The sequence below is a fragment of the Plecotus auritus genome, assembly GCF_963455305.1.
Source record: "Plecotus auritus genome assembly, chromosome: 6".
Taxonomy (NCBI): Eukaryota; Metazoa; Chordata; class Mammalia; order Chiroptera; family Vespertilionidae; genus Plecotus; species Plecotus auritus.
Genome location: NC_137773.1, coordinates 134,704,938 through 134,732,874, shown reverse-complemented (window position 1 = coordinate 134,732,874; position 27,937 = coordinate 134,704,938). Strand labels below are relative to the sequence as shown.

Sequence of the window (27,937 nt, the reverse complement as noted above, 5' to 3'; positions counted from 1 at the left end):
ATTACATGTGAAAATACGGGACCCAAGGACAGATGGGCCGTTTACAGCTTCTATGCCATCTTGAGCTAAAGAGAAGGGGGCTGTGGTTTGGGACTTCAAAAGGCAAAAAGGTAATTCACATGGAGATAGGAAAGAAAATGTTCGGTAAATGAATGTTTGCTGGGCCATCTTTAACCATGGGGCACAGAGAGGACTTGGAGCAAATGGGCCTTGCTAGGTTCCTCCCTGTCTATCACACTAGTCCATATTAAAATATTCTTATCTATGATGCTAACTCCCTTCCTGGAGCAGGTCCTCTATCTAAATTATTTTAGGCATTGAGGACAAAGATCAAAGTTTTTCTTGAGTTTTTTCTTTTCTTAAAAATAACCAGCTTAAAATAATCAATATCCCCAAAGGCATATTTTACAGTGGCAAGCTCTGCTTTGCCTCAAGGGCAGGTGAGTGGCTGGATGCCCTCATCAGGGAGCACAGAGGGGAGGCTGGGCCTGCTGGGAAGGTCAGTGGAGACCAGCTCAGGGTTCATATTGTTCATTGTGGGATGATCTCTTCCAATCTAAACTCTGTGGTTCAGGGAGATCTCTGTACTTCAAATCTGTTGACCACAAAAATATTCTCAGGGTACATTGGGTTATCAGGAATGATAACAGCTAATACTCATATGTAAAGTGATTAGATAGGAACCTGCTATAGTACCTCCTTGCCTGTGAGGAAATAACTATCCTCAGTTATTTGAGATTGGGATTCTGAGGCCTAAAATGGATTAGTAGCTTGACCAAGGTCATTGCAATAACACCTAGTTAGTGGCAGAGCAGGGATTTAAAGCCCTGCAGCCCTGCTTTAGGTTACCCACCATGCCAGACTGTCCCCATTCCAGAATGTGGAAAACTTAACAGTCATCCTTTCCCCCATACCAACCTTCTTCTCTTCTTGTGTTTCCTGTCTCCGAGGACAGCCCATTCACTTTCACACCCATTCACTTTCACAAACCAGAAATCAGAGAATCATCCTTGACTTGCCACCTCCTGTGCCCACCCCATGAATCCGTCACCAACTTCTGTTCAACCTCACATCCCGGCACTCTCTCACCTGCCTGTTTCTCTCCACGCCGTGGCCACTAACTTGTTTAAGTCACCTTGTCTCTTGCCTGGATTTCTGCCTCCCTCTCCTTACTTGTCTTCTAGTTGTCTCTCTTCCAATCTCATCTCCATGGTCCAGGGAGATCTCTGTACTTCAAGTCTGATCCTTTTGGAGGGTAAGTCTCTTCAGTGGATCCTCCATCTCATGACGAAGAGCTGCCTTCCCCACAGTGTACACCCCTGTACATGGTCACTTAATGTGTGCAACTTTCACAGGAAGGGACACGTGACCGGCAGTGATTGAATTATTCTGCTTCAATTAATCCCTCTGACAACCTCAGGAAGAAAGTCTCAAGTTAGTGTTTATATTCTAATTCTTGATTATCTCCATTTTTAACCAAGAGAGAGTAAGTGGCTGTAGTTAGCTAAAATTTAATACTACTGCTTATTCCTATTGTGTTTTTATGTTTTTCTTCTACTTTATGACTTATGATACAAGTTTTCCCTAGTATAGTAGTAATAACCAAGTTACCTTTCAAAAGGACTATCTTATATAATAAAAGGCTAATATGCAAATTGTCCCCTCTGGAGTTCGACCACTCGCTGTGATGTGCGCTGACCACCAGGGAGTGGTGTGGAATGAAGGAAGGCCCCAGTTGGCAGCTGGCAGCCAGGGGAAGGAAGCAAGGCCTAGGGACCCTACCCATGCACAAATATTGTGCACTGGGCCTCTAGTATTTAAATATTAAAGTAAAAGTATAATACAATTATTAATTAATGAAAAACATAGGAGACATAGTACAGCAAAAACTGATCATGGTACAAGAAAGACTGGAGTTTGGAAAACCTTAATTAGAGAGCTTTCTGGAACCTGCTCCCTTCCTGTGTTGCCAGCCTCAATTCTCCCATACTTATTCCATTTTGGATTATTTCTTGAAACTGATGGTGTCCTGAACTGTGCAGTGGGGCCCACCTTCCTCTCTCTCCCTTCTTGGAGACATCAGAACTCAATAGGAGAGGAGGCTTTGTATTAGTCCATGTGTCCTGGAAGCACGGATTAGTCACTGATAGGCATTATTTACTAAATAGTGTCATTAGAAGAAGAAATTGTTTGAACGGTGTTGTTAAATATGTGGACAAGCAAATGATTGAGTTGTGTATTTTAAGATCTTACAGTAATACTTGCTCACCGGGCAACTGTTTGTCAAGCTTTTTACAGTAATTTATTCAATCGAACATCTTACCACTTTCAGAAGCTGGAAATCCATCTCCGCTTAGCAGGCTGTCTTATCTTTGGGGGATACTTTTATAAAACCCTAGGGGCGTTTTCTCTCCTCTCAACTGTTTGTCAGAATATGAAAGTCACAGGAACCTGCTCCTCCCAAACTTCCCTTGCACAGGCTCCCAGAAGCAGAGTCCATAATGGGGTTTAAAATGTTCTCCTAACCCCCAATTTCCAATATAAGTGCTCCTCCCAAAACAATTGCACTCAGAGTGTTGACCCTGAGAATGCATTCTTTGACTTCTCATCTTCTTGTGTTTTCATATGGGGCAGGGAGAGGGGCTTAAACAACATTTATTTTCCATAGTTCTGGAAGCTAGAAGTCTACGATCAAAATGTCAGCAGGGCTGTTTTCTTCTGGCACCTCTCTTATTTTGCAGATAGCCATCTTCTCCCTGTGTCCTCACTTGGTCCTTCCTCTATACATCCCCCATGTCACTCTCTTTTGGGGTTTTGAAGACAGAATGCTTTTGCTGATATTGTTGCTGCTTGGCAGAGGCCTGTGGATTTGCAGCCACTGAGCCTGCATCCACATGCAAAAGTTTCTCCATTTGGGACCACCGCATTATGCTTTCTCTTCTTCTTTTACTGACCTGCTCCACCACCAGCATTGCTTTCAGTTCCTGGCCAGTATGAACTGAAACAGGGACTTATAATAAAAGAAAAATCATATAAGTTGGGCCACAAACAAGTTATAGAATTTAAAATGTGCATGAAAATTTTAAATTTAAACATGCAACTTTCAGGAATTTAATTAAATTGTCAACTGGGGCTGCTTCCTGATTTCCAGGGACACTTTAGTTTCTTTTCCATGTGGGGCAGTTTTGGTAGGAAACCTGGACTATGTCTCCATATGCCAGGGGGATAGATGGTGTTAAATGCCTGGAAGGCTTGGTACAAGAAAGACTGGAGTTTGGTACAAGAAAGAGGGGAAGTGGGAAGCATTTGGCTTCTTTGTAACAAACTCCAGAATCTGAAGTGAAGGGAACTGGGAGGGAACCCCTTGGGTCATCTGGTGGAAAGGCCTCCTTGACAAATGGGGAGACAGAGGCTCAGAAAGTTAAAGACTCATCCCAGGTGAAAAAACAATCCAGACAGAAAATCCCAGCCTTCTGACTCAGGCCTGAGATCACTCTTCCTGTGATGACCACAGGAATCCCCGGTCCTGGGACATTTTCTGATCCTGTGTGTGGCTCGGCCTCTGTTGAGGGGAGGCAGCAAGGTCTGGGAATTCTTATTCCTTGGTGGCCTCTGGGAATCCCTGGAGATGGACAGCACTTCTGCTCTTGCTTCCAGGAAGGGAAGATAGAGGTCAGACATGAAACCTGGCCTCTGGCGAGGCTGCCTTGAGGTGATGAAATAGGAAAGACATCAGATGAGAAGCCAAACACATGTTTTATCTTCCAAAGCTTTGGGACAATCCCCAGATTCCCCCACACCTTCACTGCACTCTGGTGTTTCATCTGCACAACCAAAGTGGAGTTGTTCCTTCAAAGTGTTTCTAGGAAGCCCGCAGGGTTTCTCGAAAACCTCAAGCAGATGGATAAGTTATGTGATCTTCATTCCTACCCTCTGGAAAGCCTGTGGCTAATATTCCACAATGGCCCTGGAATCCGGGGTGGCTTCTAAGCGACCTGGCCTCCACGGCTTCTTTGGGCGAGATCAAAGACTTCTTCTCAAAACAGCCCAAGCCTGGGAAGCGATTGGTAACTGTGCTCTGTTCTTCCACAGCTATTTGCTTTTGCAATCCCAGCCTTTACATCTTTTTCCAAAAATTGCCCATGGCAGTCATTCTCCGGAGCGGTTGAAGAGCTAATAGACATTCTCATTTTGTTCCATCCGCATCTACAGGCGACTCTGTTGCTAGATGAGTTTATCTGAATTCCATTTGCTTAGACCTTATGAATTGAATACATTTGAATTAATGTGTAGTTGTGTGAGGAGAGGGAAGTTATACTTTGAGGGGGTAAGCGATGTTTGTGTTCATTTATAGAAGTGGGTCTTTAGGGGTGTAAACGTACTCAGCACCATGATACCATATCGGCTCTATTAGTTTATACAACGTTTTCATTAAGGGACGCTAAAATAAACACTTGGGGATTTCTAAAATGAGTTTTTCCTTTTGAACAGCCAGATATTTATGTTTCTTTGGGTTGTGTTGGCAGATAAATATGTTTTCCCTTTTAAAGGTAACATTTGGGAGAAATATGCATCAATAAGTATGTAAGTTATAATTAGAGTTCCCCTCAAATTGTGTTTGCTGTATTGGGTAACTCTCTAATAGTATTCCTTCCCATAATAATTAGAGCAGAATTGGGATGTCAGGAAAGAAACCAACACTCCTGACTTAGTTGTCATTTCAGGAAAGTGGGGAGGGGAAGTGGGAAGCATTTGGCTTCTTTGTAAGTGGAAATTTTATTACTGTATTTGTATTTCTAAATGAGTATGAATGGAACTGTGGTGGGTAAACTCATGAATGTTAATATGGCTATAGCTTCTGCTTACATAACACTTTGGTGTTCTGTCCTTTATTACACTCCTATAGACATTGATGGTTCAACAATTGGAGCTTTTAAACTAATGGAAGGCTTTCAACCAAATAGAATGCCTTCATTACTCCCAGGCAGGGAGATCTGAATGTGACTTGAGGTGGTTTCAACTAATCTGAGAAAACATTTTTATAAAAAGACTAATACCCATAATTTATATGTTTATTTTCAGTTTTCTTTGACTTGAATAAATTAGGGCAGGGATTTATATCATTTTTCTTCTTTTCAGTTCCCAGCTGCATTAGTCAGTATAACAACCTGAAACCTCAGGGGATTAATACATGGAAATTTATTTTTTGCTTATGGAAAAGCCCCTGTGGGTCCAGGAGTTTTCCTGGGACCTTCTCTTCCAGTGGGTGACTCAGGGACCCAGGCACCCTCCATTTTGTCATCTGGAACATGTGGCTTCTGGAATTGCTCCAAGGGGAATACAGTGTGGGCTACTCATCCCTGATAGTGTAGGTAGAAAGCGACACATAGCACATCTGCTCACTGCCCATTGGCCACACTAGCCATGCCCCACACCAACTACAGGAGCAACTAGGGAATATCGAGATGACATGAGGCTCTCCTGTTTTCCTCTCCAGGGATTCCCAACACAACACAGGTGCCTAGCAAATGTTAACTGAGAGAACAAATGAATGAATAATGAATCCTAGTAACAACTTGGCAGTCATTTTAAATTGCCATTCTAAATTGACAGAGGAGGGACTAAAAATGGCTGGAGGAATATGAACTTTAAAGGGTGTTCTGTGTACATTTCCATCATTGACAGCTACAGCAGCTCGTTGCTGGTTTAAGTCTAGATATCTCTGCTATGCACAATGATTTTTTTTTTTTTGAGTTACTGACACAGGGGGCCTGAAAATTTTCATTTTCAGATCCTAAAGGCCTCTAAAGCAAACAGAACCTTGTAGTCAATTAGATGGAGGTGTGTCAGAGCCCTCACGGTGTGCATGGTGGGAACGGAGCTTGTTAAGGTTACAGAGAAGGTTAACCTCCGTTGACAAGACAAAATTGAAGCTGTTTTCTCTCTCTGCAGAGCAGTCCCCAATCTGTATTGTCAGCACAGAGGAGCTTATCCATTTTCTCCAGGGCATTATCTCAAACGAGGTGTCAGGGCACTAAATGGATTTACCATCTTGTATTATTTCTTATTTTGATGTTTAATTTTTATCCCACTTGTTTATTGTCATGGGAGGTTAAAACAATAACAAAAAACAGGGAAGGCTGAATGAGAAAAAGATGACAGCCTCACAATTTTTTATCTTGTTCCTGAGTAGTGTTTGCAGAATCCTTAAGGAATGCCATTGTGTTCATTTCTAGTTTTTGCTTTCTTGACTCTTGACATCTCATTCCCACAACTTATTATAATTCAGATAATAGTTCAATTTGCTGAAACATATTCCGAACATTCACTACATGCAATCCAATGTATGACAGTATGACATAGATACGTCAAAATAGATGACTGCTTTTCCATGATATCTTGGTAAGTTACAATTTTGGAAAGCAACTCCAGGTCATCAAAAATGGCGTAGGTGTTAGAGTTGGTCACAGGAGGTTTCCAGTGTAATTCTGCCACCTTCTAACTGTGGGACCTTCAGACAATTGCTCAGTCATGATGAGCTTCAGTTTCCTCAGAGGGGGAGATGGGTAGGCGAGTTTGAGGAAGACTGTAAGAGGTATAACAAGGTAACACTATTGTATTTGGGCATATCACCCTCAATAACCAGATAGCCCTGGGTATACTGAAAATGAAATAACATTTTTTCTAGATTTTGAAAAATTCTAGATATGTCTAGGAAAGTTTATATTTTCTGTTTCATTCTCCACCCTGTCCCCTCCCCACCCCAAGGATAGAGTTAATCATCTTTGGAAAGTCCAGCACTGCACGTGGGACACACACACATTAGGCACACTGGTGGTATCTACACTTGTTGAGTTACCATATATATATATATATATATATATATATATATATATATATATATATATTTTATCAGAGAAGCAGTTGTGTTTAAGATGCTAGGAGTCATGGAAAAGACAGTATAATATATTACCTTGGAAACCAGAGATGGATGCCACCTCTTTTTGAGATGTGTATGCTGTGGCCTTGGATACCTCTTCCCCTAATTAACTTCCTGTGAGAAACGCAGAAGTAAATCACCAGAGCAACCGAGCCACTGTGATATTAAATGCTAGAACATTCTAAATTGTAGTAATAATCATGATAATGAGGCCACATATTCTCTGTCTGTCTTTTAATTGCTTCTTAACTCTTTTAAGTGGGAATGGCAACGTTATTATGATGTGGAAATGAGGGGAGATAATTTATTTCTTACTTCAGTTGGGCTTTGTGAAGAAACTTTTTCTAGTCTAATGAGAATTGTGAGTTCCTTTGAAGAACAACTTAGGTAGATAATTTTAAATATAGTTTAATACTACTAATATACAGCATAAAATATGGATTTGTCTTAGAGTCATGCGTAAAGCATTACACTCTAAAGCCCAAGTACCCTAATTAAGTCTTGTTCTTTCACATTTTGCTACTCAGATTCAAATTCATAGGTGATTTTTTTTTCTTGAACCAAGGAAGTCCAGTTATTGGACAGTACAGGAGCTCATTATTGGATAGTTAGTCTTGTAAACTGGTGTTCTGTTTTGGACCTAAAGGACATATGTTCATATTCCATTTATAGTTCTTGAGTGTCGTCCATGTAACAATTGACTTAATCTTACTGATGACTTCATATAGTGTATGTTAGCCCAGTAAGTTTTTATAAAAACCCTCGATAGTGAAGTATAGACATCGTTTGAAGTCTCTGCCAGGCCAACAATGACTCCCCCCAAAAAATCCCTTATTCATGAGGATGGGCCCAAGTTTATACAATGTTTATACAACCATGTTTATACAACTTGACTCCCTCACCCTCCCACCTTCCATGACCCAGTTGATTGGACCATGGGTGGTTTTTTGACATATGGTGGACCAATTAGATTTCCTCTCCCAGGATCTGGAAATTAGATCGCAGTTTTGTTTATCCTGAGCTAACCTCTGAATAGAAAGGTGTAAACAGGGAGAAGCTTTAGGTATTTCTCTTTGTCCTGTGAATCAGTGGAGAGAAGTAGAAAGGAGAAGTGAGGGAACTTGACTCAGGGCCCTGATGGCTTTCTTGATTGTAGTTCCAGGTCTTTCCTTGGACCCGGCTGTGTTCAGTTCTTTGAATTCCATCAAGCACTCTCATATCTTAGGATACCTTTTATCACTTCCAAAATAACTAACATCAGTAGTTGTTTTTGTCCCTATTTTGTGTGTGAAGGAAACAGGTTCAGGGAAGCCAATCTTATTGCAAGTGTTGATGGTAGTGTTTCTGAACTCAAGCAGGACTCTAGCAACCCAAGTCAAATTAAAAACAAAACAAAACAAAAAAGCACATTTTTTTACTTACTTACCTGGGCATTCCAAGGTTAGTCTTTAAACGTGATTGCAGTCAAGAATTGTACCAGAATCATTTCATCAAGTCCACTCTTTTCTGCCAACTCTAGGCTCTGTTCCTTTGTGTTGATTCGTTCTCAGAGGAGTGATCTCTGGATGTGGGTGGAGCAAGTGGCCACTAGCAGCCCAAAGCAGCAACATTGTAACTTGTGACTATTGATAAAGGGCTTGGAGAGCTCAGTCTCCCAGCATTCATAACATTGCCTGAAAAATAAGGACTCTAGCCCTAGCCAGTTTGGCTCAGTGGATAGAGCATTGGCCTGTGGACTGAAGGGTCCCAGGTTTGATTCTGGTCAAGGGCACATGCCCAGGTTGTGGGCTCAATCCCCAGTAGGGGTTGTGCAAGAGGCAGCCAATCAATGATTTTCTCTCATCATTGATATTTCTATATCTCTCGTCCTCTCCAATAAAATATATATTTTTTTAAAAAGGAGGACTCTGATTGGCCAGCCTGGGTCACATGCTGGAGAGTGACTGATAGGGTTCCTTGATTGGCATCTCCCCCCATGTCAGAGATTTGGGGTTCCCTTACTAAAACAAGGGAGAAGAGATGCTGAGCAGAGCCAAGCAAAGCAACCTTATTCATCTCGTTTACTTTTATTTATCTACCTGAGTAGAAGTGACAGATGATACTCATGTGTGACACTCCATGTGCAACTTTTATCCACCAGTTGGTAATCTCCCTCTCACTCAAGAAAATCAATCCGGATATAGATGATTGGGTGTGAGCTTATTATTCAGATAACCTTAAATCTACTCTAACTAATTAGAAAAGTCAGTCCATTGCAAATGTGAGTACTCCCACCATTAGTGAGAACAAGTGTGACACATTTCACAATTGTTGAGGCACAAATACTGGATGAAGATTCCTGCTCTTGGATGGATGTTATGAGAATAATTGTACCAACACCTTTTTTGACACATGCCTAACTATGTACTAGTAAAGCACATTTGCGTGCCTCCCAATAGCCAGGCAAAGTTGTAGGCACTGCGGTTCCAGCTATGAACAAAACAGAGAAAGTCTCAGTCTTCATATGGATCTCAGGTTTCTAATGGGGGAGATGGACATAAACTTATGAAAAAATAAAAAGAACTTAAGATATTGAGTGCAATTAAGAACATAAAACAGGGGAGTGGGCCTATTGTTGTCTAATTTGGTAGCCGCTAGCTGTGTGTGGCTACTTAAAGTTAAATTAAAACATATATAAATGAAATCAAATTAAAAAGTCAGTTCCTCAGTCACACCAGTGACATTTCATGTGCTCAGTCACCACAATGGGCTGTTAGCTACTGCATCAGTGCATGTATAGAACATGTCCATCATTGCACTAAGTTCTGTCACATTGGAAAGAGGCAGTTAAGGTTATTCAGGGAAGGCCTTGCTGTGAGGCTGACATTTATACTAAGACCTAAAGCCTGCCATGCAAAGGTCTTAAGGAATAGCATTCCAGGAAGAGCAAACAGTAGATGCAAAGACCTGAGATGGGAATGGGCTTGGCCTATTTGAAGATCCAAAGATGGCCAGTGTCTCTGATTGATTTGGAGAGGCTGAAAGAGCTAGATCAATATGACCTTTGGTTGTATTCTACACAGTGGGAAACCATTGCTTGAGCGAGATAGTGACAGTTTTACTTAATTTTTAAAGAATCATTCTGGCTGCTGGGGGAAGAGGGTATCAATGGTAGAGGAGCACATAGAAGACCTCCAAAATGGTTGGACGAAAATAAAAACTGATGGAAGGCCCAGCCAGGCCAGGGTGTCCTTTAGCTTGATGTTAGTTTGCTAGGGTTCAGGGCCCAAAGAGGGGTTCCCAGCTGCCTCAAGAAGTTCCCTGTCACAGTGTTAGACTGAGCAGTCAACCAGACAAACCCCAGAGGAGCCGGAGCCCTCAGACCCTATGTCCTCCCTGCATTGTCCCCATCTCTCAGGGGCAGAGCCTGGGTCACTCTTGGCTGCCCTCAGCTACTCTGAGCTGCTGCTGTGTCTTGAGGACCATGGCAGGGCTCTGCTTTGGTACTTTATCAACTCCCTACATCTTCCTTCAACAATCCCAATGAGTACCTGTTACTGAATTAGATGCTGGGGTTACAGTGGCACAAGAAGAAGCAGCAGTGGTTTATGCAAACATATATCTCACAATGTAGAGTGGAGGCCATTTAAATTAAATAATTGCTCAGATAAGTGTGCTGTGACCTCTGGGATAAGTGCTGTGCATGAGAGGCCCATGAGACTTCAAGGGCACTCAACAGGAATGTCCCCACTCAGGGAAGTCAAAGGTGGCTGCTCAAAGGATGTGATAACTGAACTGGATCTAAGAGGGAACGGGGATTATGAAAGTGTCAACTGGAGAAAATCTTCTGGACAGGAGGGAACAGTATGGCCAGTGACCACATGGACCTAGGATCATGGAGCGATGGAGCCACTAATGGGGACCAATGAGGTGAGCAGTTCAGTGAGGTAGGCAGTTCTAGGTGTGGGTAGGAGCCAGAGCTAGGAGTCCTTGCCTGCCATGGTAAGGAACTTGTCCTTTGTCTTAAGAACTTTGGGAAATCCCTGGAGGATTTCTTGGTCAGTGGCCAGTCAGGAAGCTCACACTGAGAATATGAGAGTGGGGGATGGGCAAAGTAGGTGTTGAGGGAGCACCTGGGAAACCATCCCCAGTGAGTGGGAGATAATGGTGTTCCTGCTTTGTCTTTCCATAGGTTTCCCTCCGCCCTTGGTCTGCCAGTCAGCTCCACCACAGTAGTAACTGCTATTATTTGTTAAAACCTTGTTAGGCAAAGCATATGAAATTACCAATATATAACCATTATTATACAGTTCAAACTAATACTGTGAGTAAGGCAGTGAACTGAGTGCTTTTTATCCTTTATGTGTTTGTTACTCAACACGATTCCACTATAATGTGGGTGGTTGTAATCCCATCATATGGACAAGGTAACTGGGAGATTGTGGTTAAGCAGCAGAGCTGGGATTTGAACCCAGCATGACTGAGTTATATACTCCATTCCAAGGCTTTTAAAGTTAAATGCCAAGTGGCCAGCTAGACCTGCAGACTGCTGCGGTCCAGGACTGCATAAGTAGCTTGTTAAGTAGGCTATTAATACTCATATTTGAGCATTCTCAGAGGCCAGAGACTCCAGATGGCTGGGAGAAGGATATTCATTATCTGCTTTTTAAAGGAACGGTGGTGCTTGGGGAATTATAAATGAGTTAATGTAACATTAATACCTAGAAATATTCTGGAACAGATCATTAAAAAGTCAATTTTCACATATGAGGAGAAAATGGGATTATTGAGTAGTAACAGATAGCACCGGAGAGGGCCACGGAGGAGCGGGGTATATGTCATGTCCCCATAGGATGCCTGTGCACTGAGAACTTGGTATTTGCTGGCCTCATTTGGAGCTAATATTCTTACTAATTTTTATTTTTTAATCTAAGTTGTAAAAAGTTGGCCACCATCCCAGAGCACGGAAGGGGAAAATAATAAGGAAAATAGGAGAGAACCAAAACATATTAAGAGCCTGCTCTGGGCACTGTGCCCATTGCTTTTGTACATTTTATCCCACTCAATCCTCAGAAAGATCTGAAGAGGAAGTGTCGCCATTCCCTCTGTACAGAGCAAGAAACCGGCCCATAGAAAGTTAGAGTGCCCTTTGGAAGCAAGTATGCTTTCAACCCTGGGCATCAGGCTCCAAAGCCATCCCTTCCTATCCTTGCCATCCCTGGCTGGCTTGTTGCTTCATGAGTGGAATATGGTGAAATCCAAGCAGGGAGAGAGATGGGAATCAGGAGGCCCATGCAGGTTTCTGCCCCCACTTGGCACTAACTTCTGGGCTGGGAGAGGGAAAGCTCCTCCCAACTGGTGGTGGAACATGAAGATGTTTCCCTGAGTGGTGCAGACCTGGTTACTGTATTTGTTTATTCGCCCTGCCACCTGACTGAGGATCCAGGCACTGTGCTTGGTGCCAGGGATGTAGAAGTGAGAAAGGTGTGGTGTCTCTGGGATGGTAAGATACTCCTGAAATCCAGGGATGCATGGGTGCCTGCCTGCCCTTTGGTGACTCACCACCCAAAGCTAACCCTCTACGGGTTTCCAGGGAAGCAAATCCCATGAAGAAAGGCCCAAGGACCCACTGATTTCCTGAGTCAGGAGAGGAGATCAGAGGAGGTAGGATAACTGGGAAGGAGAAGGCTTTGGGGGACTGGGAGAGAGAGCCCTGGGCCTGCAGATGGGATTGAGCCCTTAACCATGGTGCCCTTTACTGAGTTCTTCCTGTGCTGGATGCTTGAAGGAGTTCATAGTTGCTTCGCTTTATAGGTGAGGAAATAGAGGCACATAAAGATCAAGTAGAAAAAGGTAGGTGATGATTGGGCCATCAGGACTGGGTAGGTAGAGACTGAAGCCAGTAACAGGGCCGGGTGAGGAATGCACACAGGACAAGAACCCAAGGCCAGAGGGACACTTCCACATGAAGCCTGGCAATGCTGAGAGCAATCTTCTTGATGGGGTCCTGGAGGGCCTTCAGCAGCAGGGTGTGATGCATGTGCTAGTTAGGACTCTGCTTGCAAGTAACAGAAGCCCACTCCACTTAGCCAACAGCAAATCCAATGAAGGAAAAGGCAGAGCTTAATGTAAAGACTGCAGGGAGTGGTTGCCTCAGGCAGCCCCAGGCGCTGGCTCAGCCTGCCTGTATTGCCCTAAGTGGAGACAAACCTGTTTGAACCCTAGCAAAAGAGCAGGGAGTCTGGAGTGGGATGACAGGCTGGTCACTGGAGGAGACCCAGTGGACAAGGTGGGGAGCAGCTGGACCACAGGGCCTTTCAAAGCTTGGGGAAGGGTTTATTCGGAGGGTGGCAGGGAACCTCTGGAGAGTGACACTGTCCAATTCACTTGTCTAAGCCATCACTCTGGCTGCTGCCTGGATGGGTGGCAGGGGACGAGGACACAGCTGGGAGTCCAGCTGACAAATTGCTGCCACAGTCCGTTGAGAAGGACAGTTGTGACGGTTCATTTCATGTGTCAACTTGGCGAGGCTGTGGTACCCAGTTGTTTGGTCAAGCACCAGTTTTGATGTTGCTGTGAAGGCATTTTTAGGTGTGACTAACATTTACGATCAGTAGACTCTGAGGGAAGCAGGTCCCCTCATCTGTAATGAGGGGGTGCCTCCTCCGGTCAGCTGAAGGCCTTAACAGCAAAGACAGGTTCACTGAGGAAGAAGCAATTCTGCCTGGCAAGGGTGAGGGCAACTTGAAGACCCTGCCTGTTCCAGCTGCCCGGTCTGCCCTGTGGAATCTGGATTCAAGGCTGCAACACCAACTCTTACCGAAATACCCAGCCTGCCAGCTCGCCCTATAGAATCTGGACTTGCCAGTGCCACAATCAAATGAGCCAACTCAATAAAGCTCAACCTCTCCCTCTGTCTCCCTCTCCCCCACCCCATTGGTCTATTTCTCAGGAACTTTCTGACCAATCTGGGCATTTATTGAGTGGGTGCTGGCTTTGCTAATGGCTCGTGTTCTGGGTTCCACCCTCAGGCTGAATTTTATGACTTGGAGAGAGACTGGGGTTCAGTGGCCAGTAGGTGAGCAGAGAAGCACAGGCCCACCTGCTGCGGAGTTTACAGCTGGGTGGCTCCACAGCACACACACAGAGGAAACAATTAGCGAGCTTTCCAGGAGGGATTTAATTAAATGTGTGGAGCACGTACCTCCGCCCCTGAGGCAGGCCGGCTGCAGTAGGCCCTGTAGTTCTGTTATGCAATTCACCTTGCAGGAAGGGAAACGGAAGTCACCCCAGAAACTCTGCTTCTCTGCCTGGGCTGTACCCTGGAATCACCTGGCTGAAGCTGGAGAAACACGCCCTTGATATTTAAATAGAATTGCTCTGAGATTTGGCCAGATGATGTGAAAGCTCCCAGGCTGGGGTTGAAAAGTATTGCCCTACAGTGGTCGGCAAACTCATTAGTCAAAAGAGCCAAATATCAACAGTACAAGGATTGAAATTTCTTTTGAGAGCCAAATTTTTTAAACTTAAACTATATAGGTAGGTACATTATTACTAACTTAATTAGGGTACTCCTAAGCTGGCCTTTGCTAAAAACTCAAGGGGCCAAAGAGCCGCATGTGGCTCGCGAGCCGCAGTTTGCCAACTACTGCCCTGGGGTCGGCAGTGGTCGGCAAACTGCGGCTCGCGAGCCACATGCGGCTTGCAAGCCACGGTTTGCCACTCTGTTGACTAATGAGTTTGCCGACCACTGGACTAGACTAAATGTTACCGTGTAGTTGGAAGCTGTGAGGATTAGGCAATTATGGCATATTGTGTGCAAAGAGGTAAAGGGTAGTATATGACAGTGGTCGGCAAACTCATTAGTCAACAAAGCGGCAAACCGCGGCTCAAGAGCCAAATGTGGCTCGCGAGCTGCGGTTTGCCGACCACTGCCCTAGGACATCTGGATTTTTGAGGTCAGCTGCCTCTCACCTGTAAGAGTGAAGAGGGAGCAGGTGAGAGGTCAGGTGTCTGTGTTTTATAGATAAAGTTTTATTCGGACTCAGCCACACCCATTTGTTTATGTATTGCATTTGGCTATTCTTGCTAAAACAACAGAATGAAATGTTGGGACAGAGACTGTTTGCCCTGCAAAATGTAAAATAGTTACTATCTGGCTCTTTCTAGAAATGGTGTGCCAACCTCTAAACTAGGGCTGAGGAGTGCTCAGGGCTCTGGGGGGTTTGCTTCTGCATGGCGGCAGGTGTGCAGCTGGGCCAATGAGAAGGCCTTACCTATTGGATTCTAGTTGGTAGAGAGGTGGAGCAATGAATTATTTTCACTGGTGCACCCCTATCAGATCTGAAAACTGCCATGTTCTGTGACAATGGCATTGCAGGAGAGGGCCTCTGCCCGCGGGGGGATGCCCTGCCAGCCCTTGGGGAAGCTGCGGTTCCTGGAGGTATCACAAGGCTCCCGCCTTGTCCCTCATCTTATGGTGATTTGCACCGATCAGCAATTTGGGTCACTTCTGGAGTCACGTTCACCCATTACTCTGTATACCCTTCTCCCTGAATGTGACTGGCAGTGCAGCGGTGTGACCTTGGCCTCCTCCAGCTTCCCTTTCCCTGGGCCATGGGAGACGCTGTCTACTGCATGATCTTCCCTCCCTGCTGAGAATGCTCCTGGGTACCACATGGCCTGGAGAGCTGACTGTGAAGACAGGTCTGCGAGAGAGACCTGGTAACCCAGTGGATCCTGACATTGGTCCTTTGGTTGGTCAGTCAACCAACAAGGGCCTGGCTAGACAGCAGTGCCTAACACAGATGTGATTCCTGAGTTGCTGAACTAGTCTTGGGGGAGACACCATTGATAAAACATTCACACAGGTACTTGTACAGTGACCCCTTGGCAAGTGCTTGGGAGGACACCAGCATGATCAGCTGTGTCTGCGCAATGCTGCATTCCGCATCTCTGCCCCCGACCTTCAAACTTAACAGTATATTCTCTAGGAGTTCAAGGCCCTGAGAAGTCCTGAAATGGAGAAACCTCTTTGCCTTTCCTTAAACTTCAGCTCTCCATGCATTTCCCAACCTTTGTTCGCCACGGCACACATTTTTAAAATCACTTCTTGCAAGTGTTCTGTGGCGTGGCTCTCTGTTGCACACATCATGTTTTGGAAATGCTGCTTTGGGACACTGCCCAGAAGTGCTGCACCCAGGGGTGCACAGAACCAGCCAGGGGACGCCCCAAAGAGAACATGTCACTGGTACCCTTTTAATTTTACTGTATATTTTGTAATTTGTTTTACAATGTTCATGTTAGTATAATGGTTGGTAAGCAGTTCATATGTTATAAATAAACATGTATCTAGGAGATGTTGCTCAAAAACATTTTTTTCAAAGATTGTTTATTTAGCGCAGGTTTAGGCTCACAGTCCAATTGAGAGGCCAGTACAGAGAGAGCTGCCCTCTGCTCCCACACATCACACACCAAGGGTGAACCTACATTGACACATCACCACACAAGTCCATCGTTTACTTTAGGATGTACTCTTAGTATTTTATATTCTCTGGGTTTGGAGAAGTGTATAATGACACATATTTATCATTATATCATACATAACTATTTTCACTGCCCTGAAAATCCTATGTTCTGCCTATTCATTCCGCTCCCCCACCACACCCCTGGAAACCACTGATCTTGTATTGTCTCTACAGCTTTTCCAGAATGTCACAGAGTTGGGATCATACAGTATATAGCCTTCTTACATTGGATTCTTTCAGTTAGTAATATGTATGCAGATTCCTCATGTCTTTTCATGGCTTGATGGCACATTTTTTTTTATATATATTTTTATTGATTTCAGAGAAGAAGGGAGAGGGAGAGAGAGATAGAAACATCAATGATGAGAGAGAAAATCATTGATTGGCTGCATCCTACAAACCCCATACTGGGGATTGAGCCTGCAACCCAGGCATGAGCTCCAACCTGGAATCAAACCATGATCTCCTGTTTCATAGGTTGACACTCAACCACCAAGCCATGCCAGCCGGGCTCATTTCTTATTAGTTCTAAGTAATATTCAATTGTCTGGAGGGACATAATTTATTTGTACATTCACCCTCTGAAGGACATCTTGGTTTGTTCCAAGTTTAAATAAAGATTCTATAGACATCTATGTGCAAGTTTATGTGAGGACATAAGTTTTCAGCTCTTTTGGGTAAATGCCAAATAGCATGGTTGCTGGATCACATGTTAAAAGTATGTTTAATTCTGTAAGAAACCACCAAACTGTCTTCGAAAGTGGCTGTATTGTTTTTGATTCCCACCAGCAGTATAAGAGAGTTTTTGTTGCTCCACATTCTCACCGGCTTTTGGTATTGTCAGTGTTTGGGATTTTGGCCATTTTAATAGGCATGTAATGGTATCTCTTTGTTGTTTTAATTCACATTTCCCTGATGGCATATGATGTGGAGCATCTTTCATATGCTCATTTGCCATCTGTATATCTTATTTAGTGAAGCATCTTTTAAAGTATTTGGCCCATTGTTTTAATTGAGTTTGTTTTCTTATTGTTGGGTTTAAATGTTCTTCATATATTTTGGATAACAGTGCTTTATCACATGTGTTTTTTCCAGTCTGTGCCTTGTTTTCTAATTCTCTTGACACTGTCTTTCACAAAGCAGAGGTTTTTCATTCCATTGAAGTCTAGTTTATAATTCTTTCATGGATTTTGTCTTTGGTGTTGTACTGAAAAACATCACCACACCCAAGGTCATCTAGACTTCTCTTGTTATTTTCTAGGAGATTTATAGTTTTCATTTTACATTTAGGTCTATGATTCATTTTGAGTTATTTTTATTGTGTTTAAGCTCTATGTTTAGATTCTCCTCCTCCTCCTCCTCTTCCTTCCCCTCCTTCTCCTTCTCCTTCTTATTTTTTTTTTTTTTTTGCATGTGGATGTTCAGATTTTCCAGCACCATTTGTTGAAGAGACTATCTTTGCTCTTTTGTCAAAAATCAGTTGACTGTATTTATGGGAGTCCATTTCTGGGCTCTCCATTTTGCTTCACTGATCTATTTATCCATTCTTCCACCAATACCACAATGTTTCTATTGCTGTAGTTTTATAGTAAGTCTTGAAGTCGGGTAGCATCGGTCCTCCAACATTATTCTTTTCCTTCAATATTGTACTCAAAAACTTTTTAGCAAAAGAAATGCTTAATTCCTTCCAGCTCGAGGTTTTTTATTTCTATCTCTTGAAAATCTCACAACACCCTACTAAAAGGGATGGCAAACTATAGCCTGCTGGTCAAATCCCTTTTGTAGTTTTGCACGTTTTTGTTACATTAAGTTTGACTGACACATAGCCCTGTGCATTGGACACTGTGCCACTGCCGTGCTGTAAGGGAAGTCGAGGTGTCGCAGCCACTTCCCTATAGCTTACAAATTCTAAAATACTTACTATCTGACGTTTACAGAAGAACTGTGTCTGCGCCTGCCTGGATGAGTCTGTTTTAGGCACTCACTGGACCACCTCATTCTGAGCCCGTGCTGGGCCGGGCTTTGGTGCCCAGCACACCCAGCACTTTTGTATGCCACAATCTGTGCCCTGGATTAGTTTCCTCTGTACCCCATCACACTTAGTAGGTTATCAGATTTACTCACAATATAATTGATTTGTTCCTACTCCATGAGATTCAGAAATACTGAGGTGACTTGAACTAAGCATATCTTTTCTCGATCATGTGGACAAAGACCCTGAGCCTTATAATGATAGCAATGAATTCCAAGAGCTGAGGAATGATTCTTCTTGTTTGCACCAAGTCAGCCTTTTCCAAATCAATAAGGACAAATGGATTTGAGAGGAGAAGCAGAATACTAGTACACAGTTGCGCGTTGGAAATGATGAGCGCCACTGAACAAAAGCCTGCTTGCCTTTCCATCCTTCATTTGCATTCTGGGCTGTGCAGATTGTTCCATCCAACGGCCTGGCCTCTGGAGGGCCTGTGCATGAACCATGATTGCATTGGCCTTTACCATGCAGGCCGAGGCTTTGTTTTGTTAATTTATCATCCAGTTATAAAGAAACAATAGCATTGAAGGTTTGAGTTTTAAAAAGTGTTGGTAATATTTGGGAAGCACTTGGGTCTGTGGAAGATTAAGACCTTACCCAGCATGAAGCTGTGGGAGGAAACCCTGCTGACATGTTACCTCAAAAGCATCCCGTTAGGAGGAGGGCCTCCCCCTTTGTGTGGGCAGTTCAAGGGCCAGTCAAGGTGTTTCTGCCTGGTCAGGTGCTCCCTGGTTGGTGTTTCAGCAGGAAGTTATGGTTTCTTTTGTTTCTGGGTGTCATATTACAGTAAATCATAATATGGCTGGGAGTGGAATTTGATAAACTGAGTTTTGTTTCTGTACAGTTTTTGAATTAAGAATTGTTCAAAAAGTGAAAGGTCTTTTGTGATTAATTTTCTTATTGAGACATACATTTCTATATAATAAAATGCAAGTTCTTTTGCATACAAGTCAGTGAGTACTGACAAATGAATACTATTGAGTAGCCCACACCCCATGAAGACATAGAACGTATCCAGCATCCCAGAACGTTCTCTTGTCTTCCATTCCAGTAGATCCCCTCCCAGAAGCAGTCCCTGAGTGCTGCCACTATTGCCCTTTCTATAACTTTATATAAAAATGGGATTGCACACATGTATGCTTGTGATTCTGGCTTCATTCACTTACAAAGTTTTTGAGATTCATGCATATTTTGACATCAATGGATAGATCTTCCAGACAGAAAATCACCAGGAAATAATGGCCTTAAATGGCACACTAGTTTAGATGGCTTTAACTTATATCTTCAGAGTATTTTATCCCAAATAAGCAGAATAAACATTCTTTTCAGGTACACATGGAACATTTTCTAAGATAGACCACATGTTAGGACACAAAACAAGTCTCAATAAATTCAAGAAGATTGAAATCATATCATGCATCTTTTCTGACCACAATTGTATCAAACTAGAAATCAAATACAAGAAAAAAAAATGAAAAATTAATTCAGTAAAGTAGCAGGGTACAAAACAAATATTCAGAAGTCAGTTGCATTTTTATACAGCAATAATGAACTATCAGAAAGGGAAACTAAGAAAACAATTCCATTTACAATTGCATCAAAAAATACCTAGGAATAAACTTAACCATGGATGTAAAATACCTGTACTCAGATAATTATAAGAACTGAAGAAAGAAACAGAAGAAGGTACAAATAAGTGGAATCATATATCATGTTCATGGACAGATATAACTAATTCTATCTAATAAAAGAGTAATATGCAAATTGACCATACCTCCACTACACCACAAGCCACGCCCACCAGCCAATCAGGAGCGAGTATGCAAATTAACCCAACCAAGATGGCTGCAGCCACCAAGCAAGCAGGAGGCTTGGGTTTCCCCGTCAATGGAGGAAGCCAAGTGTTCCGCCTGCCCTGGTCTGCCTTGGCCTCCACTTAAGGCTACAAAGTTTCAATTATAGAAGATAAATAAATCCCAGATACCAGGGCCTCCACTTGGGTCACCAGGGGGCGTGGCTGGCCTGCAAACCACCACAGGCCCCTCACCCAGGCCACCCCACACCCCAAGGGAACCCCCACTCTGATCTGGGACACCCTTCAGGGCAAACCAACTGGCCCCGACCTGTGCACCAGGCTTCTATTCTATCTAATCCTATCTAATAAAAGAATAATATGCAAATTGACTGTCACTCTAACAGACAAGATGGCTGCCCCCATGTAGTCAAAGATGACTGCCCCCATGTGGACACAAGATGGCCGCGACAAGATGGCCAGCAGGGGAGGGCAGTTGGGAGGGACCAGGTCTGCAAGGGAGGGCAGTTGTGGGTGATCAGGCTAGCAGGGGAGGGCAGTTGGGAGGGACCAGGCCTGCAAGGGAGGGCAGTTGGGGGCAATCAAGCCTGAAGGGGAGGGCAGTTAGGGGTGATCAGGCTGGCAGAGGAGAGAAGTTGGGGGTGACTGAGCCTGCAGGGAAGGGCAGTTGGGGGGGACTCAGGCCTGCAGGGGAGAGCAGTTGGGGGGGACCAGGCCTGCAGGGGAGGGCAGTTAGGGGCAAACAGGCTGGCAGGGGAGCAGTTAGGCATCAATCAGGCTGACAGGGGAGTGGATAGGGGGTGATCAGGCTGGCAGGCAGAAGTGGTTAGGGGCAATCAGGAAGGCAGGCAGGTGAGCAGTTGGGAGCCAGCAGTCCCAGATTGGAGAGGGTGCAGGCTGGGCTGAGGGACACATACCCCCCGTGCATGAATTTCGTGCACTGGGTCTCTAGTCCTATATAATAAAAGCCTAAAATGCTAAGTGTCCAGTCATCCGTTCAACCAATCAAAGTGTAATATGCTAATGATATGCTAAGGCCACTCAAGTGCTCTCTATAACTTGCACTGACCACCAGGGGCCAGATGCTCTGACTGGTAGGTAACTTTGCTGCTGGGGTCAGGCTGATTGGGACTGAGCGAGATGGGCTGTACATGCCCTGGAGCCCTCCCACAGTCTCTCCCCAACTGGCTAATCTCCTGCATCTCTCTGGCCCTGATTGTGCACTGGTGGGGTCCCTTGGCCTGGCCTGCGCCATCCCGCAATCCGGGACCCCCACCCCCACCCACCCCGAGTGCAAGAATTTCGTGCACTAGGCCTCTAGTATCATTATAATGTTCATACTACCCAAATCAATGTATAGATTCAATGCAATTTCTATCAAGATACTAATGGTATGTTTAACAGAACTAGAACCAATATTCCAAAAATTTATATGGAACAACTAAAGACCCCGAATAGCCACAGCAATCACAAGACAGAACAAAGCTGGAGGAATCACTGTTATCAAATACTGGATATTAAATACTACAAGGCCATAGGAATAAAAATAGAATGGTACTGGCATGAAAACAGACATACAGAATAATGGAACAGAATAGAGAGCCCAGAAATAAACCCATGCTTTTTTGGTCAATTAATATTTGACAAAAGAGGCAGGAACCTACAACAGGGTAAAGATAGTATATTCAATAAATGGTGCTGGGAAAATTGGACAGAAATGTACAAAAAATGAAACTAGACCACCTTCTTACACTATTCACAAGAATAAACTCAAAATGGATCAAAGACTTTACTGTAAGACTCAAAATCATAAAAGTCCTAGAAAAAGACATAGGCAATAAAATCTCATACATCTCTTGTAGAAATTTTCCTTTCCTGATATATCACCTTGGGCAAGGGAAACAAAAGAAAAATTAAACAAATGGAACTACATCAAACTAAAGTATTTTTGACAGCAAAGGGAACCATCAACAAAGTGAAAAGACAACACACTGAATGGGATACATCTGACAAGGAGTTAGTATGAAAAATTTATACCTGAATAGACACTTCTCCAAAGAGAACATACAGATGGCCAATAGACCATGAAAAAATGCCCATCACTAATCATCAGGGAAATGCAAATCAAAACCATAATGAGATATCACCTCACACCTGTCAGAATATCTATCATCAATAAATCAACAAACAAAAAGTATTGGCAAGGATGTGGAGAAAAGGGAACCCTCATGGTGGGAATGTAGATTGGTTCAGCCTCTGTGGAAAGCAGTATTGAGTTACCTCAAAAAATCTAAAAATGAAACTGCCTTATGACCGAGCGATTCCACTTCTGGGACTATATCTGGAGAAACCTGAAACATTGATTTGAAAGAATATATGCACCTCTGTGATGATCGCAGTGTTTTTTCAATAGCCAAGATCTGGAAACAGCCCAAGTAAAAAAGCTGTGGTACATTTACACAATGGAACATTACTTGGCTGTAAAAAAGAAGGAAATCTTACCCTTTATGACAGCGTGGATTGACCTGGAGAGTATTACACTAAGTGAAATAAGCCAGTCAAAGAAAGACAAGTACCATATGATTTCACTTACATGTGGAATCTAATGAACAAAATAAACTCATAAACAAAATAGAAACAGACTCATGGATACAGAAAACAGACTAACAGACTGATAAGTGTCGCGGGGAGAAGAGTTGGGAAGCTGGGTGAAAACGTTATTAAGCAAAAGGGAGCAAAATCATAGACACAGACAACAGTATTGTGATTGCCAGAAGGAAAGGGTGTTTTGGAGAGGAAGAAGAGGGTAAAGAGGGCCATAGATGATGATGGAAGGACACTTGACTTGGGGTGGTGAGCACACAATGCAATATACAGATGATGTGTTATAGAATTGTACACCTGAAACCTATGTAATTTTATCACTAATGTCACCCCAATAAGCTCAATAAAAAAATAGGTTTCTGAGTTACAAAGCAGGAAAGGCAAAATCAGTCATCACAATTGACGAGTTAAAACAGATATTATACAAAAGGTTGCTTCGTGATGATAAGAGGAAAAAGAAAGCCTGACAATGACTCTTCCCAGACAACAGTAATGTTTACAATTATCTTCTGAAAATAAAGACGTAAACCATTGTTTAATATTAAAAACAAGAAAAACAAAGAAAATCGATTGACTATATTTGTGGCTTTATTTCTGGACTCTCTGTTCCATTGATCTGTTTATCTCTTCTAAGGCCAATACCCTACTGTTTTTGCTTAATTAGGTTTATAGTAAAACTTAAAATCAGGAAATGTGACTCCTTGGACTTGGTTCTTCTTTTCAAAATTGTTTTCAATATTATAGATCCCTTTTACTTCTATGTAAAACTTAAAATACACTTGGCAATTCCTAGAAAAAGCCTGTTGAGATTTGATTGGGATTTTGTTGAATTTATAGATCAATTTCAGAAGAATTAGCACCTTAATACTGAATTTTCTAATCCTTAAGCAAGCTATCTCTCTGTATTTATTTAAACCTTTTAAAATTTCTCACAGCAATAAATAGAATGGGGAAAACACAGGTTTACAGATGTTTGAATGGAAAATAATACCACACTCTCTATATATAAAAGCCTAAGCGACTGTTCAACCATTTGACCATTCGACCATTTGACCAGTAGCTATGATGTGCACTGACCACCAGGGGGCATATGCTCAATGCACAGGCATGGAAACATGGAACAGAGTGATGGATCTCAGAGGGACAGCGGGGAGAGGGGAGGGCAGGAAGAGATTCACCAAAGATCTTATATGTATACTAGAGGCCTGGTGCAGAGATTCTTGCACCAGTAGGGTCCGTCAGCCTGCCTTGTGGGGATCAGGCCGAAACCGTCAGTCCAACATCCCCTGAGGGGTCCTGGATTGGGAGAGGGCACAGGCCAGGCCGAGGGACCCCACTGGTGCAAGAATCCGTATACTGGGCTTCTAGTTAATAAATAATAATACAAGAATAAACTCTGTGTTTCATGTACTCACATCTGTGAATCTACTTTTGCCCCACCCTGTATTGTAGTTTTCAGTATACAGGCATTATATATACGTTTTATAAAAGGAATACCTAAGTATTTCATCTTTTTTATGCTACTGTAAATGTTACTTCTTTCAATTTTAATTTCAATTGTCCTTTGTTAGTGTATTTACTAACTGATTTTTATATATTGATCTTGTATCCCATGATTTTGCTAAATTCACTAGTTATAGTGGATTCCTCAGGTTTTGCAACATAGGTAATCATGCTATATATAAACAGAGTATTCCCTTTTCAATCTCTATGACCACTTATTTGTTTGTTTTACTGAATTTGCCAGGACCACTAGTATGATGTTGAATAGAAGTGATCCGACATCTTTGCCATGCTCCTGATCTTAGAGGACATATTGAGTGCTTCATCATGTATATAATTTTAGCTGTAGGTTTTTCATAAATGCTCTTTATCGGATTGAGGACACTTTATTCTATTTCTAATTTCCTGAGAGTTTTTTGATAAACAAAAGTTGAATTCTTTCAAATGATTTTTCTGCATTTATTTGGTCATGTGATTTTTTTTTTTTTTTAATTCTGTTAATGTGGTGAACTGTGCTGGTATTTTCAAATGTGAAACTAACCTTGAATTCTTGGGATAAACACAAGTTGATCATCTTTTTAAGTACAGGTGAATTTGATTCAATAATTTGTTAAGATTTTTACATCTAGGTTAATGAGGGATATTGCTGTATAATTTAAAAAAACATTTTATCGTTTGATTTTGGCATCAGGGTTATGCTGCCTTCATTAAATAAGTTGAGACATATTCCCTCCTCTAATTTTATAAGAGAGTTTGTGTTTTTTTCTTATATATTTGATGTAATTCATAATTTAAGGCATTGCAACCTGGAGTCATTTGTTTTAGCATGGCTATTCGTGAACTCCAGTTCTTTGTGTGTATAGGGCCAGGCATATCTTCTTTTGACAATTTTGGTAATTTCTATTTTTAAAAGAAATTTGACATTTAACTTAAGTTATCAAATATTGGCATAAAGTTGTTTGTAATAATTCCTTATCTTTTCATTGTCTCTAAGATATATAATAATGTTTCCTTCTTCATTCCTGATATTAGTATTCTGTGCTTTCTTTTTTTTATTCATCCATCTAGCTAGGACTTTATAATTTTATTAACTTTTATTTCATTTTTTATTTTTTAAAATACCATTTTAAAAAAATATTTTTATTGATTTCAGAGAGGGAGAGGGAGAGAGAGATAGAAACATCAATGATGAGAAAGAATAATTGATTGGCTGCCTCCCACATGCCCCCTACTAGGGAATCAAGCCCATAACCTGAACATGTGCCCTTGACTGGAATCAAACCTGGGACCTTTCAGTCCGCAGGCCAACACTGAGCAAAACTGGCTGGGGCTTATTAACTATTTTAAAGAACCAACTTTTAATATTATTGATTTTCCTCCTTCTGTTATTTGCTTTTTGTTTTATTGCTTTTTGCTTTTATCTCTATTATTTTATTTCTTCTTTTAACATTGAGTTTCATTTGAGGTTTTAAATATGTGTTCATTGATTTTTAGAGAGAAGGGAAGGGAGAGAGAGAGAAAAACTTCCATGAGAGAGAAACATCAACATCTATCGGCTGTCTCCTCCTGCACGCCCCCTGCTGGAGATCAAACCCCCAACAGGAGCATGTGCCCTGACCAGGAATTGAACCAGTGACCTCTTGGTGCATGGGTTGCATTTGATCTTTTTTATCTAAAACTATTTATCTTAAAATGTGCTTCTTTTTCATAAGCTTTTAAATCTATAGTTTTTTGTAAAGTCTCTTTTAGCTACATCTCACACATATTGACAATTTTCATTATCATTCATTTAAAAATATTTTCCATGTAATTTTCTTTCTTTTCACATGTATTGTTAAGTACTGTGCTGTTTAATTTCCAAATCTTTAGGGTTTTTCTAGGCATAAACTTTTCTTAGATATCATTGATAGTTTTATATCATTATCATATATTAATTTCTAAAATTAGCCTATTGTTACCAGAGACAATACTATGCGGATTTCAGTCATTTAAAACTTATTGTGCCCTGTTGGTGTGCCTCAGTGGTTGAGCATAGACCCATGCACCAAGAGGTCACTGGTTCAATTCCTGGTCAGGGCACATGCTCCTGTTGGGGGTTTGATCTCCAGCAGGGGGTGTGCAGGAGGAGACAGCCTATAGATGTTGATGTTTCTCTCTCATGGAAGTTTTTATCTCTCTCTCCCTTCCCTTCTCTCTAAAAATCAATGAACACATATTTAAAACCTCACTTCCTGGCTTCTTTTAAGATTTTCTTTGACTTTTTTGATGTTTGAATATGATATGACTAGATGTAGATTTTTTTTTAATTTTTATTTTTTTAAGTCAGATGCTTGGTGCTCTCTAAGTTTCTTGGATCTGTGGTTTGGTGTTCATCATAATTTTAGAAAATTTTCAGCCATTATTATGTCAAAAATTTCTTCTGTTTCTTACTCTCTCTTCCTTCTGGTATTCCTATTACACATGTTCCACCTTTTGTAATTGTCCCACAGTTCTTGAATGTTCTGTTTCTTTTCTTTCTCTCCATTTTTTACTCTTTGCTTTTCAGTTTGGGAAGTTTCTATTGAGCTATTTTTAGGTTCATTGATTATATCCTCGCTGTGTTCGGTCTGCTGATGAGCCAGCAGAGGCATTCTTCATTCTGTTACAGAGTTTTTGGTTACTAGGGTTTCCTTTTGATTCTTCCTTAGAATATTCATCTCTCTGCTTACATTACCCACTTGTTCTTACTGGTTTTTTATTTTTTTCCATTAGTGTCCTGAGCATATTAATCACAGTTGTTTTAAATCCCCAATATGATCATTCCGACCACACTGCCATCTGCCATCTTGCAATCTTGTAAGATAAGAGCACATGCTGTGGAAATAGACTGCCTGTGTGTGAACCCTGACTCTGCTTATCAGCTGCACATTAATCTTTGACTGGGCACCTGAATTCTCTGTACCTCAGTTTCCTCATCTGTGAAGTGGGAATGCTCATATGATCTTTTTCATTGAGTTGTTAGGAACATCAACACATGAAAGGAGAATTAACCCATAAAAAGCACTTAGAATAATGTAAGCATTCTATATACACTGAGTGGCCAGATTATTATGATCGCTGAACGCATAATAATCTGGCCACTCAGTGTGTGTGTGTGTGTGTGTGTGTGTGTATATATATATATATATATATATATATATATATATATATGCCCAGTGCATGAATTTGTGCATGGGTGGGGTCTGGCCAGCCTGGCCAGGGGGAGAGAATATAGGTGGTTGGCTGGCCTGCCTGCTGGTCAAACTCCTGGTTGAGGGAACAATTTGCATATTAGCCTTTATAGGATATACCCTGAGTGGCCAGATTATTATACGTTCAGAGATCATAATAATCTGGCCACTCAGTGTATATACTATATGCCCGGTGCATGAAATTTATGCACAGGTAGGGTCCCTAGGCCTAGCTGGTGATCAGGGCCAATTGGGGCCTTCTGGCTGCCGGCCATGGCTTTCCTTCCGGCTGCTGGCTGGGGCCTCTCTTCCCTGCTGCTGGCTGCCAGC

The 27,937-nt window shown here is 42.2% G+C and overlaps 1 protein-coding gene across 4 annotated transcripts in view; it reads left to right on the top strand.

Moving 5' to 3' along the window:
- The window catches only part of CACNA2D3 (calcium voltage-gated channel auxiliary subunit alpha2delta 3), an 860,181-nt gene that overhangs the window by 294,582 nt on the left and 537,662 nt on the right, over window positions 1-27,937 (top strand). The window lies entirely within an intron of this gene.